This window comes from Oreochromis aureus, linkage group 23 (genome assembly GCF_013358895.1).
Source record: "Oreochromis aureus strain Israel breed Guangdong linkage group 23, ZZ_aureus, whole genome shotgun sequence".
Taxonomy (NCBI): domain Eukaryota; kingdom Metazoa; phylum Chordata; class Actinopteri; order Cichliformes; family Cichlidae; genus Oreochromis; species Oreochromis aureus.
The window spans coordinates 24518729-24535775 of record NC_052963.1 but is presented as its reverse complement, the minus strand read 5'-3'; the positions used below and the strand labels follow the sequence as shown (position 1 = coordinate 24535775).

General features: G+C 38.7%; 1 long non-coding RNA gene and 1 pseudogene across 1 annotated transcript; one reads left to right on the top strand and one right to left on the bottom strand.

Annotated features, from left to right (window-relative positions):
- The first annotated feature begins 1893 nt into the window (after positions 1-1893).
- On the top strand, positions 1894-3210 carry LOC120436369. Its single transcript, XR_005610359.1, has 3 exons — positions 1894-1983; positions 2455-2673; positions 2875-3210. It is a non-coding gene; the product is annotated as an uncharacterized LOC120436369 (long non-coding RNA).
- Positions 3211-3361: 151 nt separating this feature from the next.
- LOC120436368 lies at positions 3362-8720 on the bottom strand (annotated as a pseudogene).
- Positions 8721-17047: the final 8327 nt, after the last annotated feature.

Genomic DNA, 17047 nt, shown 5'->3' with positions numbered 1-17047 from the left:
CAGTGGCATTCAGTCAGATCATGCAAATCAAGTATGCCTTGCTAGTGAAACTTAAAAATAAAAATTAATTAAAGAGTACCAAGGTGAAAATGACCTCTGCTTTCTTCTCTAACAGTCTTCTGTCATGAAGTTTCTGTAATGCCTGTTTGCAACCATCAGGAAATAAAAACCATGAAGTTTGTTCCAGCAGCTTCATTCTTATCAAAGGTCTATGCCAACAAATGGCAGACTTTCTAGTCAGTTGCTAGTATGCTTTGGAGGGGTCAGTACATGGTGTTGATAAATGAAGAAACACTGGAAACGCTTCACTGTAACTGCTTCATGATTTGCAAAATTGAGCAACTTTTTATGTATAATATATAAATATATAATTTTGTCAGACATCAGCCATGAGCTAAGACAGAAAAGCAAGTTATGAAACAGCAAACAAATTAGGCAAAAATACCTGATAACACCAGATAAGCTAAGGACAGATAGATGTGAACACCCACACACACGCACGCACACAGACTAGCATACATCATTTTCAGTAAATCAGATCGTTGCAACACACGCATGTGACACACACACACATCATTTTCAGTAAATCAGATCGTTGCAACACACGCATGTGACACACACACACATCATTTTCAGTAAATCAGATCGTTGCAAACCTACGGTGGCCCTGAAGTGCAAACCACAAAAACAAATCACAAAACGCAAAAACAAATTGAAAAGCGCAACAACAAATTGAAAAGCGCAAAAACAAATTCACTAAACGCAAAAACAAATTGAAAAACGCAAAACAAATTGAAAAGCGCAACAACAAATTGAAAAGCGCAAAAACAAATTGAAAAGCGCAAAAACAAATTGAAAAGCGCAACAACAAATTCACTAAACGCAAAAACAAATTGAAAAGCGCAAAAACAAATTGAAAAGCGCAACAACAAATTCACTAAACGCAAAAACAAATTGAAAAGCGCAAAACAAATTGAAAAGCGCAAAAACAAATTGAAAAGCGCAACAACAAATTCACTAAACGCAAAAACAAATTGAAAAGCGCAAAAACAAATTCACTAAACGCAACAACAAATTGAAAAGCGCAAAAACAAAAGAAGAATCACAAAAACAAATTGAGAAGCACAATTACATTAAGAAAACCGGAAAGGGTAGGTACCAGTCGGCAACAGGAGACATCACTGATTGGATGTCCGCGCTGTTCATCTTTGGAACCGGAAGTTACTCTGCCTGTAGCGCATTATTTTCAAACATGAACATTAGCGGTGACCCAAACATAGCTGTCACTATTCGAGAATATTTTTGATTCAGGACATACATACGAGGTGATACTGGATATGCTCAAGTGTAATCATGACATTTCAATTAGTATGCGTACACTGAAAACACATTTAAAAGAATCTGGACTGTACAGACGAGGCAACTATTCTCCACTTCCTGAGGTGAGGGGTGCCATTTTGTCCGAGCTTCGAGGACCAGGACAATTGTTTGGATATCGGACCATGTGGCAAGTTCTCAAACAAAACACAAGCTGCGTGTCAAGCGTGATGTAGTTATGAGGCTGTTGAGACAACTAAATCCTCAAGGAATCGCTTTGAGAACTCGAAGGAGGTTCACAAGACGCACGTATCACTCCATGGGGCCCAATTACATATGGCATGTAGATGGCTATGATAAACTGAAACCCTGTCAGGATGTATAGATGGCTTTTCAAGAAGACTGATGTGGCTTGTGTGTGGAGCAACAAACAACAACCCGGCTGTTATAGCGCACAATTATATAAACTGTGTAAAGAGTCTCGGTGTGATACCAATGAGATTACGAACAGACTTCGGGACTGAGAATGGGACTATGGCAGCAATACAGTGTACCCTCCGTCACGCCGCACACGGACTATTATGCTGGATCGTCAAGCCACAGATACGGATCATCTACTGGGAATCAGCGCATCGAGTCATGGTGGTCTTATTTCAGAAGAGGAAGGTGGGTACATTTGTGTCTGGTAGGTGTAAGCTACAGTGAAAGCTGATCAGATTGTTGTTTTTTTACATGCATTTAAGAAAATAGAGTAGCGTCCTGCTGGACGTGTTGAAAAGTTGGATGAGATAGACGTTAACAGCCGTCACTTTATTGCAGGAACTCAAAATGGTCATTGTCAGCTGTTGTGCCGAAATGAGCATGCTTGCCTAGATTTAACGACGCCAATACAAAATGAAAACTCAGACCAAACTCTCCACTCCTCACAATCAACACACAGAACAGAGTGAAAAGAATACAGCATTTTAACAAGAACATTACTGCAGGGTCGCTACAATATTTATGGAAAACTAATATGCATTACTTTGTTTGACATCCATTTGTGGCATGTTTTAAATGGGACCAAAATGTAACAAACCCTATAAAATGACCAAGAACAAAGCTAAATTGATTCTTAAATATTAATTATATACCCAGGTCTCAGTTTTGGATGGACTTTTTTGGAGACCTAAGAGACTCTGGAAACTTCAATGGAAGCCACGAACGCCAATGCTTGCTGAGATTCTGCTTCACAGGGGTTCTACAGAAAGACCTGGATGAATGCAAAGACCTCTGGAACAAACACAGGATCCGGCCAAGCAGACTTGCATCGTGTCCAGGGGGGATTCCAAACAAACTCTATCTCTTGCCTCACAGGTATTTGAGTTCTTAACAAAATTAACCTTTTGCATCAAACTAAATGCAAGGTGTTGTTATTGCTTAAGTTGGTTAATATATATTCATAATTTTACACATAAGTATGATAGAGCAGTTTATAACGTGTCACCGCATGCGTTGATTTATATAGTTCCATATTGTCAGCAAAAAATCCTTCACTGTTCTATTTTCATTTTGCAGATATGGTTCAAGAGACTGTGGATTTGCTGTTGAGGAGAGGGAACTGGATGTGTTTCCCGAGGAGGGGCTACTGGTTGGATTGTGTGGTGATCCAAACATTGGGGAATATTTACAACAGGCTGTACAACAAAACACACTGCAGCAGCCACAAGACTGGGAATCGGCCACAGAACTGTATTTGGCCCTGAAGGACATAGCTGGGTTTTAGATACCAACTGAACTTCAGTTTGTAATGACATTTGTCAGAGTTACTCTGACAAAGACACACACGGTGTCGAAACGTTAGTTTCTTTCCTTTTTTTGCCCCTAATAAAACCTTTGGACTTGAGTGCTCCAGCCCTTCTGTTTTTCCTTCATTTTTTAATGTTAGTAGTGTTTCCTTTCCCTCTTGCTAAATTGAATATAATATTGTTCATAATATACAGCAACTGGCATGGATTTAAATATTAACATTTAACCACAAGGAAACATTTAAAATTTTCTTTAATAAAACCATTTACAAATAGTGTCCAGCATACACAATATTCAGAAAAAACAACTAAATGTTTAACAATATGGAAGTTGCTTGTCACATAAATGTGTTAAGTAGTATGCCAACGGCAGCTGAACCTAACAGGGTAACTCAGTAACTGTAACTTGATGACCTTGCTGATTTAAGAACATCCAAATCCTGGAGCATTTTGAATTCCAAAGTCCATGTTGGCCTTAAAGATGCTGTATGAGTCACAGATGGGTAGCTTCAGAGTATTTGCACAGGTGTTTGCAACTGGAAAAGGCGAAACACTTAAAAACTGGATGCGTGGTGGTGGTGTCATTCCTGCCGGTGGAACTGCCGTCAGCCCTGTGGCAAACATCATCAAATCTTCCAGACACACTGCTGTTGCCTTCTCTGAAAGAAGAAAGTAAACACTGTAGTACATTACAGAAAATTTATTTCCTCACCTCTCCTTTCATAAAACTATAAACAAATAAAATGGTCATTCAAACCTTCACAATCAAGGAGATAATCTGCCCAAAAGCCAAGTGTTAGGACCTCCTTATGCTGCTTGTTGCTTCCTGCTGGGCTGAGATCTGGTCTGAACATGCTCTCCAGTTCTGAAGCAGTCAGGGCCTTGGCAGAGAAGCATAGGAGTGGGGCCAGCACACTGGAATTTTGTTGCAGTGCACTTAAAAATTCAGACTTTCCAGTCCATCTTTAAATCTGCAAAGGATAGACAAATAACTAATAATTGGTTTATAGCTATAACTATTGCAGTCTTCTAAATTGTGTTTAAATGTCTTTACCTACTAGATCTTTCATTATAAATTTGGACAGATTTCAAATGCATAGAATCACTCATACACAAAAACAATTCATAGCGCTCAGAAATTAACTGTGACAGCAAAAAAAAAGAGCTCATTGGGATTTTAGCATTTAAAAAAAAAATAGTAGTGCTTTCACACTGGAATAAACAAGTGTGTCAAACAAGGGATCACCTCTTTTTATAAATAACTGAAAAATTAATCATGTTGCATGACTATGATTATTATGGGTCATTGTGAACAATAAATGTATATTAAATTAGAGTTCTAGTGTCAAAAGGTTAATAGCGTGCGACAGTGGCTCAGGAATTAACTAGTTGTTCATCAGATCACCGATGCTACTGAATCAGTTTTTCATATACATCTGAAGGTCTGAAAATGTCAGTGGCTGCTGTGATGAGCAACTGGCCATCCTGAATTTAAAAGGAGTAATGAGTTTACCGTTGAATGACACTTTGGTTTCTTTCAAGGATGTACCATCTGAGGTACTCCTCCACAAATGCTTGTTTCTCAAAAGGCTTGACGTTTCTGAGGCATCCAGCAGTTTGGAAGATTGTGCTGTTTTGCAAAATAAGATTATGCAAAGACTCCTCTGATTCAGCTTTCAGAACCTATAAAAAAAAAAAAAAAAAAAGGTTTACTGTAAGAAAACAAAATATAATTTTCACTACTTTTACGATTCATTCAAACATTGGATTAAAAAATAATCAATTTGTTATTTCACTTGTGTTGTTGGGAGTTGGAATCCGTCCTTTCAGATTACAGAATCTACTTTCAAGATATGATCCAACCCGGATAACTTTTATCCCGATTAAATCTTTTAAACTGGCCCCAAGTGTCTTCTAAGTAAACCCATTCCCTGAGCCTAGGTAATTTTCTACCTGATGTAAAATTTTGTGATCTCCTCATCTTGCACATCTTCTACAGTGGCGCTGAAACTCTGATTCCCTGTGATGTGGTTGACCAGGTTCTTGGAGAGGAAATGTGGTGCTGGTCCCCATGCACAATGGATACAGCGATCATCTTTCCTGCTAAAAGTACTCATCTTGCCTGGCAGCTGTTATACAGGGCACATAATTATCACGGTTAATTGCTATTAAATATGCTAATGAAAAAAATACGCCAATTTTTATTAAAATTTCCATTGTAATAATTACGGAGAAAACATCCACCTCTTGAATTATATACAAGATAACGGCTCTCTGGAGGTCCATCAAAGATGGGGCGATTTCATGAACTGCCCATAAGAAGTGTGAGGAATTCACGCCTCGGGCCACCTGTATCCAAACCTTCTTCAAAGCTGCCAGCATCATCATTAAACTTGATGAACATGTCGTAGTTGTCAGAGTATGTGCTGCGTCGAAATCCTCTAACAGCTCCATCCCATACAGCTGACCTTGATATATTGAACCTGCTGACCTTCTTGTGGTCAAGTTCCAGTGCCAAATTTGCAATAATTCCATGTGCCTGCAAATTGGTGTCTCTAAAAAAAAGGGAAACTTTTTTTTTTAAAGGTATATATACTTCTCTCATGATTGCATGATGTCTTGTACAGAACAAGATGGCGGTTAATTGGATTCAAATGTTTAAATTACTAACACAGGTTCTTCTGGGGCTCAGCAAACAGTGAATCGTTATCTAATTGCAAAGTAAAGGCGGTGGAGATTGTCTGCTGCACTGTTTTACTAATAAAATAGTTTTTACCTGTTGTACTTCATTAGCAAGCACAAGATCCCCAGCACCCTTCCTTAGAGAACAAAGAAAAGCATTTTTGTTGTGTACTGTGAAAATATTAATTGACACTTTGAAAATATTTAAGCATCTTGATTAACTAACAAACAAGCAATACAAGTATTATGTAGTCCATGTTCCAAAAACCATATACAGAATGAATGACAAAAGTGTATATCTCATTAATACAAAGTGTAGGCAAAAAACAGTAAAAGATTACATGTTCTTCAAATATCACTTACTCATATTCTGCCGCTTTCTGTAAAGGACTGCTTTCATGTTGAAGTTCCCATGGCTGAAACAAACAAACAAACACACGCATACGCGACACGCACACACACACACAAAAAATGTATTTCACATATAACTATTAACTGTTTTACTGAACTGAGGCAAATGGTGGTGGCTAAACAACAAGAAAACTCTATAAAAAATTTTAAATTGTACTTACCAGTGTATCAGCAAGATCAAACTCAGAGGGCCTTTTAATAACAATCTCTGGGTCAGAGTCAGACAAGTCTGAGTTTTCTCCAACTACAAAACATGAAAACAAATTAAGCTAAGCTAACTAAATTCATACTAATGTATGAAACTTTATTTGATCATCAATAATAGATTAATACGAAAGGCATAAAGTTAGCATTTAAAACTCATGACTCAGTAGATCCAAAATGGCTGAATTTCATGTTTCCAGGAAGAAACATAACATATACAAGCTAATTTAGGGAGCAATGGTGGCAGAGGAGTTAAAAGCCCGCCCTGTAATCAAAAGGTTGAAGGTTTGAGCCCTGCTCAGTCTGTCACATTTGTTGTGTCCTTGGGCAAGACACTTCACCCTCCATGCCAGGTGGTGGTAGTGGGAGGATAGGTGGCATCTGTGTACAGCAGCCTTGCTTCAATCAGTGAGTCCCAGGACAGTTGTGTCCACATTGTAGCTAATCACCAGCAGTGTGTGAATGTGTGGGTGAATGACTGGTTTTGTTGTGAAGTGTCTTGGGGGTTGTAGAACCCTAGAAGGTGCTATATCAAATACAGCCCATTCACCATTTTAATGTAGGTATGCTATTGACTTGGGTGCTTTATGCGTAATGTTATCATTTCACAATTTCAAAATTAGCATTTGTTGAAACTAAGGGAATGTGTGTCAAAATCCAAACAAACATTAGCAGCTTACCATCTTCAAAGTCACTCTTCAAGCAGATGAAAACAGTGATTCTTTGATAAGGCTTGCCAACTTCAGCCTTATAAGCCTCAAGTGTAAATGGTCTTTGTGTTCCAGGGACAGTAATGACCTCAGTGCCATCCGGATACAGAAGAAGGAAAGGTCCATCTTTTAGATCTTTGTTAAAGTCCTTCATTATTTTAACAGCTTGAGCAGACTTGTGGCAGTAGCGTCAGGGTCTGTTGTTAGGAAAATAGTTTTTCCACGGTATGGCTTCAAACCACCCTTTTAATGGTCATCAAGCCGACATTTATCTGTAAGGAAAAAGACATGAACAATGGGCCAAGTAGATACTAATATGACTCTAAGCAGATCTATTCAAACTTGAATATTTATTAACTGCAAAAGAGGGATCTTCCTGACAACCTAAATGTACAATTACTCATAAACAATTGTTCTTATTCTGGATAGCTTTACTACACTGAACATTTTTACACAACTCCCTAAGGAATAACAAAAGAATGTCATTAGAAAATTAACCTCAACTTGTTTTCAGACAGAGCTAGCCAAACTACCTGAACCTTTCTTTTTTCCTTTTTCTTTAAGCCCTTCCTCCTTCAGAAAACTTTTGCCTCTCTTCATTTTTCTTTTTCTGTATTCTAAGAAGGTGCTGAAGGTTGAGTCGGGCAGTTTGAGGTAGTCTGTGATGCTAAAGGAAACAAAGGAAAAATGTACTACAATGTCACACATTAAAGACATTCATTCATGTGACATTCCATTGTCCACACAACACGCAAATAAGGACAACACTGAATAATCTCACTAGAAAATTTCTACCAAGGAATGACAATGTAACTGATACTATTGACCAATACAATTCTACACCACTAAGTTTTAATGTATAGACACATAATAGTGTTAGTTCCTAAAGTTAACCAAACATAATAAATGAACTAATTTATTATCGTTTCAGTTGTGGAAATGCTCAGAGGACTGTTCCACGAAGCAAGCTAATCCCAAAAGCCAGGCTCACTCTGAAAATCCAGGCTCGATTGCCCCAAATTCGGTTCCAGGAACCAGACTAACCTGCAGTCTTTCTACTCATTCATTATGCAATATGCTTGTGGACAAGTCTGGTCCGTGGCACCCTAGCTGCGAGGTTTGTTAACACTAGAACTGCCCTCAAACCTTCACTACTAGAAAGGTCTTGAGCAGTCATTTTGACAGCTGCGTGCATTTTCAAATGAGCCTCGATTTTCTGAGCTCGCTTAGTGGAACAGCCCTCTGGTCTGCTATGGTCTGGAAACAGCTAACGCTAGGCTAATAAATCAATAAATAACAAACATTTTACTATGCTTATTAACTTACTCAATGGGAGTGAAGTGTCTCCGATGCAAGATGCGTGATAAAGCCTCTCGCCACAGCCGCTGCAAAAGTTTGGTGACTCCTCAACCAGCTTTTTCCCATAGCTAGGACAAAACATTCCGCCGTTTTTCAAACGAAATGCACTACAGGCAGAGTAACTTCCGGTTCCAAAGACGAACAGCGCGGACATCCAATCAGTGATGTCTCCTGTTGCCGACTGGTACCTACCCTTTCCGGTTTTCTTAATGTAATTGTGCTTCTCAATTTGTTTTTGTGATTCTTCTTTTGTTTTCGTGCATCTTAATTTTATTTTGTGCTTCTCAATTTGTTTTTGTGATTCTTCTTTTGTTTTTGCGCTTTTCAATTTGTTTTTGCGTTTAGTGAATTTGTTGTTGCGCTTTTCAATTTGTTTTTGCGCTTTTCAATTTGTTTTTGCATTTAGTGAATTTGTTGTTGCGCTTTTCAATTTGTTTTTGCGCTTTTCAATTTGTTTTTGCGCTTTTCAATTTGTTTTGCGCTTTTCAATTTGTTTTGCGTTTTTCAATTTGTTTTTGCGTTTAGTGAATTTGTTTTTGCGCTTTTCAATTTGTTTTTGCGTTTAGTGAATTTGTTTTTGCGCTTTTCAATTTGTTGTTGCGCTTTTCAATTTGTTGTGCGTTTTGTGATTTGTTTTTGCGCTTTTCAATTTGTTTTTGCATTTAGTGAATTTGTTTTTGCGCTTTTCAATTTGTTTTTGCGTTTAGTGAATTTGTTTTTGCGCTTTTCAATTTGTTGTTGCGCTTTTCAATTTGTTGTGCGTTTTGTGATTTGTTTTTGTGGTTTGCACTTCAGGGCCACCGTACAAACCACACACACACACACACACACACACACGGTATTCTTTGTTCACATGTATACCTATAAGATGTCATATGTTAATGAACCTATGCATATTCATGTAACCACAATAAAAGAGCAGTGTTACGGGGGAACGGACGAGAGCAACTGGGGTCAAGCGAAGGAACGGCGTTTGTTCAGTTCTCTCCCGTGCACGTGAAACATAAAGAATGTTGCCTACTCGTGTCTTGCTTGCTGTGTAATCACATTGCCTTCAATGTTCCAGCGAATAGGTTCAAGCTACAAACCTATCAAAAAGACTTCAACCCTCAAGATGATAACAAAAACACATATACCTTAACATATGATATATACTATGGTGTACCTCTATAAAGCAATCAAGTTTACATAAGCAAACCTGAAATCTGAAACTTTGGCCTACAGCAGATTGTCACACAGGAAAAAACACAATCAGACATTTTTCTGGTCCTTAGTTTCTGTGTAGTTAACAGTCTCATGCATCACTTACCATCTATATAAACTCTCTACACAGTCCTACTTACTTCTATAAAACAGTCAGTTGAAATATTCCGATTAATCAAAAAATCATGGTCCTCCAGTCTCCTGGCTCATATTCTCCTCTCTCAATCTTTCTTTCTCTGTGTTTCTCTACCTCTCTCTATCTGTTGTCACTAGCCACACCTTGCTTTGTAAAGGCATGTCTCAGCCTATTTGCACCTGGGTCGATTACCACACCTATGAGAGATTTGTCGCAAAGATTGTTGCTTTCCTGTGTGATCATGTGTCACTGTAAATAAACACATTGTACTGAAATCTGCATTTTGAGTACTTCCGACCACTAACCATGACAAAAATCATCGGGATTTGACAGAAGAATAAAAGAAAGAATTCAAACTCGTACTTAGTGAAGTCATTCACATGGATCTCACCTGTCTGTCCAGCAGCTCACGTGTATCTCATGTAACTCTATATGTTCTGTTTCTATATCCCTCCCAGTAAAACATATAAATTCATCAGTAGTTAATTGCTCTCCTGTCACAGTTCTATTTGTTTAAACACACCTCTCTGTAATTTGAAACAATGCCAGAAAGTGGTAAAAGTCAGAGGTCAAAGTTCAACCACTGCTAATGGATTTTATTTACCGTTATGTTCTCAGGGGCTGACCAACCTTCTTTCTGATCCAGCCGCAATTTGTGTCCAAATCATGGAAAAAATTGTTTTTTTAGCGTTAAACTTTCTATGAATCAAGTTTACACAGACGTGATTATCCTCTTATTCAGCAAAACGTCCAAAGTTTGTTGAAATAGTCGACACCATGTGAGAACAATAAATGTATCACTTTATGTTGTAACCCACAAGCTGAACGGTAATGAAACGACTCTCAAAGTAAAACGTCACTGCCTCCATGTCCAGTTGGTTGGACTGTGAAGGTGGAGTAAACTGGATCCACTCTCACTGCCCAGTGCACACTCCCTAGCAAAGGGGTCAGGTGACGCTTCTTCTGCACTAAATGACAGCTGCACATCAGAATCAGAAACTTTAAACTGCATACATTTAAACATTTAAGGTCACTGTGCCAGTCTGATAAAAGATCTCTTAGCTTGTATGCAGTTCAAACTGAAATTAATTTGATTCAATGAAGAACTATTCTGCAGTTTCTGCAGCTACCAGAGTTTTCCTAGTTTTACAGCTTCCTGACTGTTTAAACAGGGGCGGATCTAGAGAAATTAGGGTGGCGTGAGGGTGGCAAAGGAATCAAATGGGGTGGAAAAATCAAAGTCTTGTTTTTTTTCAAACACATATACAGGTGGTTACATATGTAGTCAGTAAGTATACACATTTTTCATATAAATATAATCTTAATTATTAATAAACTTAATTATTTTCTGTAGCCCACATAATTAAACACTTTAGTTACATAAAACATGCGAATTTTGATACTATGTACTGTATAGCCTGTATAATAAATAAATATGTAGCCCAATAAGTATACAATCCAGAAAGCAACACAACATGGGGCGGTTCATTTACAAACACAAGTCTAACTTAAGTGTCACACTTTTTTGTTAGAAAAAAAAATCAAATTGTTACATGCTTAAATTGCACAAAATGTCAGAAATCTGCTCTGTCATGAACAAAAATTTAAACCAAATTTTTCATGATTTGTTGGATTAACCCACTGAGGTCTAAATATAACCGGCCATTTTTGACTCTTTTTGATTTCACATTTGTATTTCACCTTTAATTTTTTTCATTTTATTTTTTTGTCTTGCCTTGCTTGGTATCATTCTTTTCAGCTCAACCTCACGAGTTTACAGTTGTTTTTCATTGACATACTGTATTAACACAACTCATCTGAAATCACACAAAAAATATAAAATCCTAGTCATAGTTTCTTTTTTACTGTACAAATCGCAGAAATGTTGAGTAAATTATTTGTATGAGTTGAAATGGAAATATAAATGTACATTTTGAAAACTTATGCACACATTTTGTAAACATATACAACTATTTATCTAAAAATGCAGCCAGTACACCTGGCGTTTTTTAATTTTGTGCAACCAATTAAAAAAACTACTATAACTAAAATGAGAGAACAATCAGGTGTCACAATAAGATGCCCCACAAATTATTTGTTCCAGTAAAAAAAAAAAAATTGTTCGTCCGCCACAAGACAGAGGAGAACACCACAGGGATAAACCTGCAGGCCTGACAACAGGAGGTGTATCCCTCCTCTTTTCCACCTAGAGACAGTGTTTACATTGCAATCTGCATTTGTGACAGTCATTAGTGCCCTCATTGACACAAAAACAACACAACAGACTAACTACACAACACACACTACGCACTCCAAGCTAAATGTCACAAATCTCCCCCATCTCAAAACTCGCTATCTCTCTCTCTGTCACTCGCTTGCTCTGTCTCTCTGCCCCTTCTTCCTAAACAACAAAATCCCACGTGTTGACTTTTAAAAAATTGGTCGACATGGTACATTTTACTTTACTATTTTCGCGCTGACCTTAGAAAATGCTTTTAAAACAAACAACAACAACAAAAAAAACCTGTGACAATAGTATTTAGAAAAAAGCATGGCTTATATATTTTTTTTATCATAACTCTGGATTTAGTGGCCTGTCATTAAAATGCCAAAACCGGTGTATATGTTGAAGTCCGAACCTTCAACACTGACTGAGACTGCAGCAGTTGCAGCTTAAATCAGTCATGTGATTTGGAGGTGGTGTCTGTGGACCCCAGATGGTTAATAACACTCACTTCATTCCATTTCCAGAGTGCAACAACCAGCCACCTGTGTGAACTCTGAAATTCCCATGGTGTTGTTCAAAATGTGCTCTGGCACAATCATAGGCACCGCTTGCTCCAAAGAAGTAGACTTGTAGTCAAGACCGCCTAATCCGAGACCAAGACAAGACCAAGACCAGAGGGTATCGAGACCAAGAAAAGACCAAGACCAGAGGGTATCGAGACCAAGAAAAGACCAAGACCAGAGGGTATCGAGACCAAGACCAAGACCAAGTTGAGACGAGACCAAGACCACGACCAAGACCGAGACAAAAAAGTCTTTAAACTGCAGCCAGATGCTGCTTCGTTTACCGGTGTCAGGCATATTTATGTGTTTTTGCTTTTGCACAGCCCTCCTCACCGCTGTCTGCTGTCTCACTCACTTACTGAGAGGACAGACGCATGCTCCACTTGACTGTCGCGTCTCTCACCCTCTCTGTTTTTCACATAATGATATTACCTATATCCTCGCATGTGATTGGCCACAATATGGAGGGATTGGAGCATAGCTGAGCCACTGTGTGAGAGCTGAGCAGCGAAAGGAAATTAAGTGAGGGTAGAAATGACTGAAAGATTATTAGGCTCTGTTTTGAGTTTTGTTCAAAAAAGAATGACTTCATATACATATATATATATATATACTTCTACATACATATGCAGGACACCTTAAACTAGTTTTTTAATTAAGCAGCAAGGCAGAACAAAGTCGGGCCTGTATCAAGACACAGGGACTAAACCCCAATTCAACCAGACCCAGAACTGATCCGGAATTAAAACAGGACTACAACAGTAACCAAGACAGAACCAGAAACAGAACTAGATGATAGTAGCACTGAAAATCATCATAGACCTGCACTACACTTATTTTTTAATTCTACCAAAGTCCACTATTTAGATTCAGAAAAGTTTATATAATTATTTAGCCTTGTTGTGCAAACAAGCCTGCATAACTTAATAAATATAGAATTTGAAAAGTAACAAATGGTATCTAAAAAGAAACACTAGGTACTAGATACATGTTCTGATGAGTTTTGGCAAACAACCATTTGACTAACACGTGTGTCTCACCTGCTCTTGTTCCATCTCTGTTCTGTCCTCATTCTCCATCTCCTCTCTGTTCCTCTCTCTCCCTCTCTGTTCCTCTCTCCCTCTCTGCTCCTCTCTCTCCCTCTCTGTTCCTCTCTCTCCCTCTTTGTGCTGACAATCAAGCCAAACACCAACATCATCAAATATACAGTTGAAACCAGATATTTACATACTCTTCAGATAAAAACACAAACACTTTAATTGTAACATCAAATCAGACTAAATGTTTATTTTTTTTAGATTGATAAATATAAAAAACATATTTGTTAACTTTAAGAGTAAAGAGAGAAACTATATGTATTTCTTAATTGCAAATGGCACCAAATTGTATTCAAAATTGAGCCACACTTATGGAGCTCCACAATTCTTTTCCTGGTGTTTTGGTTGACATCTCTTGATTTTCCCATTTCAAAGAAACAGGCTCTGTGTGTTACCTTATATGCATCCACAGGAGTGCCACCAATTTACTCACATGGACTCTACTAACCTATCAGAAGCTTCTTCAGCTCAGAATGGAATCGTCTGGAGTTTTCTTATTAATTAACAATGAACTTAGTGTATATGTACTCCTAAATTTGATGAAAGTGATTAAAATAAACAGCTCCCTCTTTTTATTCTGACATTTAACTAATTCAAAAGATATTTCAACATTTATTTATCTAAAACAAAAGTTTACTCTAAATTGATGTTTAACAGTAAAAAAAAGTTATGTTTTCTCCCTAAAGTGTAAATATCTGGTTTCAACTGTGAATATACTGCTGTGTATTGAAATTCCTCTTGTTTTGCATAGATATATTGAACAACATACAAAGCATAATATATAAAATAACATCTGTTAGAGTGAATTGTTAAATGTTTGTCATTTTTATTCTTACCATTTGTACTTTAACTGTGTGTTGAAAGGAATTCTTTTGTTCTCCCCTCCCCAGATTCTCGAGGTTCTGGGTGAGGGGCTGTAGTGTTTTATTGCAGATACATCCTATCTGGAAGATCTGCTTCTTTTGATGTGGTAAAACTTCCTGCCCTTTGTATGGCTTCACTGTGTTATCTAGGGTGAACCATAGACTGGGTGTGGGGAGGTTACCCTCTTTATGACCTAGGATGTTGTTCCTGCTTTATGACCCTTTTGGTCAGCAACACACACACACACACACACGCACACACACGCACACACACGCACACACGCACTTACAAAACCACAGGCAGGGTATTCCTTGTTCACATGTGTACCTATGTAAGCCGTTATATGTTAATGACCCTATGCATATTCAAGTAACCACAATAAAAGGAGTGCTATGGGGAACCTGGCTGAGAGTCTGATGGAGGTCAAGTAGGTGGAACGACACTTGGCTCCAGGCAGGCCTCCCTCATGCATGAGTAACCCAAAGGACTTTGCCTACTTCGTGTCTTGCTTGCTGTGTAATCACATTGCCTTTAACGTTCCAGCGAATAGGTTCAAGCTACAAACCTATCAACATCTACCTGAGTTTTTTCTTTGAAAGAAGCTCCTTATGTCCATTGTTGTGTTCATCAGTACACAATTGAAACCGATTTAGAGAGTTTGTTTAGCCGTGGAGGGTAACAACTGAAAATATGAAATGTAAGCTAAGACTCTCTAAAAAATCAGCATTGTTGTTCGGCTTTTTATTGATCCATTTGTCGATTCACTCGATGAGTAAGTAACGCAACCAACTGATCAGTTTGATATCAATCTTTTGTGATACACCATCATATTTACATTATTAGTTCAGTATGAATGATTTGCTTTGGTACCTGGTTAAACTTAAGCTCTCCTCTGTCTGCAGCAAACTCGCAGGCAGCAGCTTCTCCCCCCTCGCTCACATGCGTGCTGTGCTCAGTCGCCTAGTGCCTGAGCTTGGATCATACCAACATTAGGGGGAATTTACGACGGTGCGCTCTGCGCTTCGTGTGTTGTTTTTGTTTTATACAGTTGTCAGTCAGGCATCTAACTAACAAATTACACTCCAAAAAACATCATGCTTCTGAAAAAATGACCCGGGCTTAAGCCCAGTAAGCCACCCCCCCGCTCCGCTGATGGTTGACTCCAAATCTCTATGTCAATTTGAGAACGCAAGACCGAAACAGCGAGACCGAGACCGAGACCAAGACAAAAGTCCGTCGAGACCAAGACGAGACCAAGACCACGTAAAAGTGGTCTCGAGACCAAGACCGGTCTTGAGACATCCAACTCTAGATATAGGATAATATCATTATGTGAAAAACAGAGAGGGTGAGAGACGCGACAGTCAAGTGGAGCATGCGTCTTTCCTCTCAGTAAGTGAGTGAGACAGCAGACAGTGGTGAGGAGGGCTGTGCGAAAGCAAAAACACATAAATATGCCTGACACCCGTAAACGAAGCAGCATCTGGCTGCAGTTTAAAGACTTTTTTTGTCTCGGTCTTGGTCTTGGTCGTGGTCTTGGTCTCGTCTCGACTCGGTCTCGGTCTTGGTCTCGTCTCAACTTGGTCTTGGTCTTGGTCTCAATACCCTCTGGTCTTGGTCTTGTCTTGGTCTCGGATTAGGCGGTCTTGACTACAAGTCTAGTCAAAGTGAACAGCTTTGTTTCTGATGATATGGAGTTTGATGAGGAGAACAATGATATGGACCTGTTTGGCTGCAGGCCTAAAAATAATTAAATTCTAACATTTTTACTCATATTTGTGAACAGTATATGTTTTAATGCCTGTGCCTTTAAAGACTGAAAGAAGATAAAAGGAGAGTTTCTACTTTCTCAGTCTGAAGTTTGATAAAATGGATAACTTTGTTCAACTTGAAAACAGTTTAACAAAACAATAAAGTGACGGTCAGATACCCACTTTTTCTGCAGTTTCTGACAGAATCTCATGATCTTCATCAGCAGTTCAAGTTTTCTTAGTTTTATTTTTGGGACTTCTTCTCTATGTTGCCAGAAGATTCTTCCTTCTGTGACCACGGTGTACTTGTTTTCCATCATAGGACAGGATGAGATAAGGATGGTAAATGGCCTGTATTTGTATAGCGCTTTACTTAGTCCCTAAGGACCCCAAAGCACTTTACACTACATTCAGTCATTAACCCACATTCACACACTGGTGATGGCAAGCTAAATTGTAGCCACAGCTGCCCTGGGGCGCACTGACAGAGGCGAGGCTGCCGGACACTGGCGCCACCGGGCCTTCTGACCACCACCAGTAGGCAACGGGTGAAATGTCTTGCTCAAGGACACAACGACCGAGACCGGCAACCTTCCAATTACAAGACGAACTGCCAACTCTTGAGCGCGATCGCCCGTGCTGTATCAGGATCAAGAGTCATATCCACTGCATACTGCTGGACCCTCTTCAGCTCAGCATCAAAGAGCTTCATGTTTTTATTGAGTGTCTCTTTGAG